Source organism: Myxocyprinus asiaticus, chromosome 6, assembly GCF_019703515.2.
Source record: "Myxocyprinus asiaticus isolate MX2 ecotype Aquarium Trade chromosome 6, UBuf_Myxa_2, whole genome shotgun sequence".
Taxonomy (NCBI): domain Eukaryota; kingdom Metazoa; phylum Chordata; class Actinopteri; order Cypriniformes; family Catostomidae; genus Myxocyprinus; species Myxocyprinus asiaticus.
In genome coordinates this window covers 15,301,527-15,304,320 of record NC_059349.1, presented here as the reverse complement: position 1 = coordinate 15,304,320, position 2,794 = coordinate 15,301,527, and positions in this window count along the sequence as shown.

Genomic DNA, 2,794 nt, shown 5'->3' with positions numbered 1-2,794 from the left:
AGGACCACCGTGGTCAGGAGCGCAGGCAGTGACAGGGGAATGGCCTTCATGGCCATGAGCACAGGCAGTGACAGGGGAACAGGAGCCCTTCTCCTCCTCCACTTCCGGATAGCCAAGGCTTCAGGCACTGGCTCTGGGATGGTCGGCCATGACGCGGAACTCAGGCTTGGCGGCCATGATGGGGAACTCAGGTTTGGCGGCCATGATGGGGAACTCAGGCTTGCAAATCTGGTAATTACAAGGGTATTATGCTATAAATATGGTTTATGAGGACATTTCTAGTGTCCCCATAATTTAAATCGCTTAAAAAAACATACTAAACGATGTTTTATTGAAAATGTAAAAATGCAGAAAGTTTTTTGTGAGGGTTAGGTTTAGGGGTAGGGTTGGGGTTAGGGTATAGAATCTATAGTTTGTACAGTATAAAAATCACTATGTCTATGGAGAGTCCTCATAATGATGGCTGCACCAACATGTGTGTGTGTGTGTGTGTGTGTGTGTGTGTGTTCAGTGTTCTTATTTTGATCTGTGAACTCAGAGCACAGTCCTATCCTGTAACATTTTTACAGTTACAACTGAGCTAGCAATGACTGTTTAATATGTTACATAGGGTAGTTGTGTCATCATCTCCCAGAAGACAAAAGCGTTCGGTCATCAACTGCTGAACTATGTTCAGTTAAATTAGGTCAGATGAAATGTGCCTTATCTGTTTTAAGGCCATTGAAGATATAAAATATATGGGGAGATATGAAACAGTTCTTCATTTACTGGTGTATCAGAGTTTTAACCCTTATATACTGTTGGGGTCAATTTTGACCCCTTTTGAACTTTGCCGCTTCACAAAATATGGTTTCCTTCAGCTCAGTGGCATGAAATTTGGTAACTTTTCCAACATTTGCTATCTATATACACACACACACACACAATTTGAGCTGGAATCTGGTTGTGTGTTGGTGTGACAAAAATTCTCACACTCTTACTGTTCGGGGTCATATTTGTTCCCACATAGGAATTGAATGGGGGAGACAATAAAACCAAGCATTGTTTTATTATTTGTCAAATAAAATCAATAAATCAGCCACAATGCAGAACACACACACACGTAAATGAAGGGGTGATACTATAACACATCCACAATGTGGAATGCACATGCTCTCTCTCTCTCTCTCTCTCTCTCTCTCTCTCACACACACACACACAAGAATGAATAGGTGACACTATAACAGAGAGCATTTTTTATAGAATTTGTCAAATAAAATCAGCCACAATGCAGAACACACACAGAAATGAAGTGATGAGACCACAACACATCCACAATGGAGAACACACACACACACACACATTTTCTGCTATGTGTGCGTGGATTCTTAAACAAGACTATAGTTTATGATTGTTCACTGTTTTATACTGTTCTTTACCCTTTATTTGGGGTTTTTTATGAATAAATTATTTGCTGCTGCTTGATATTGCTGTTCAGTTCACTAAATTTTCAGAATTTTCATGCTTGAAAAAATGCCAAGTTTGACATTGCAAAAAGTATTGTTTGTACACAAAACAAATTATCACTGTTCAGTCCTGTTCATTTCTGTTTATTGCTGTTGGTTTTGTTTACTTTTTTAGTAATTTACTCTACTGAGTTATTGACTTGAATTGGGATGTTTGAAATAACTGATAGGTAACAAAAATCTTATTCTAAGTCTTATCTTTGTAACACCATGATCAGTCATCGTAATGTGGCATCATTGCAAAAATTCACACTTCAAAACACATTAAAAAACAGTGATTTTTGAATGTCCAAATATACAGTATATCCAAATGCATAACTTGTGATAAGATAAAATAAAAACAAACAAACAAAACAAAAAAAAAACAACCAGGCCAGTGAGTGGACCTCTGCAGCCATCTACTGGTTATAGTTGTAATTTCATGTAATTTTGATTTTGATTTTTTTTCCAGCAGATGGCAGCAATCTGCCCCTAAAGCATGACAAATATTTTGTTTTTTCTCCATGAATGAAATTGAGTAATGTAGATCTTCACTGAATTGAATGTAACATAAAAATGTTCTTATTTTATATGAAAATTAATGGTGACTGCCACAACGTCATATTTAATAAATTAATAAAGTGAGTGATATTGCATTTGTCTGAAAAAATGACATGAGTAGGGTACAAAATTACACATTATTGTCTGGGGTCAAATTTGACCCCAAACAGTATGAGAATGCACCTGAAACGAACAGCACACAAGGGTTAATAATACTGAAGAGGCTGGTGGTCAAAACACATCTGCGATGCTTTTACCGTACTTATGGTAGGTTGAAAATAGCAGCGTAAAACACACCAATGATGAGTCTGTCTGAATGACTGAGGAGATTGTAGGTTGGGCGGATTTAGTGTATTGAAGGTAGTGCCCAGCCAGGCAAAAACAAGTTATCTTGTAGTGATGAGGGTTGGGCACTTAAATGTGTTGTTGCTCCTCGTTAATCCGGTTTTAATGAACTTTAGCACTGTTTCGTGATCATTTTTGAGAAAATGGTTACTTATACCACGTATTTAAATATTATAAATCGTCTAATTGCATGTTATATTCAAAACCATAAAAACAGTAAGACATACTTAGAATACACTCGCAACATTGCGGTTTCAGATTCACTCTCTTATTGAGTCCAGTGAAATAAAACCTACTTAATTTATACGTTACAACTATATTTTATAATCAGCTGTATGGCCATAGATAGATAGATAGGCCCGACGTCTCACTTTCGCCTGGAAAGTCTCCACCCTCCTGCTCGT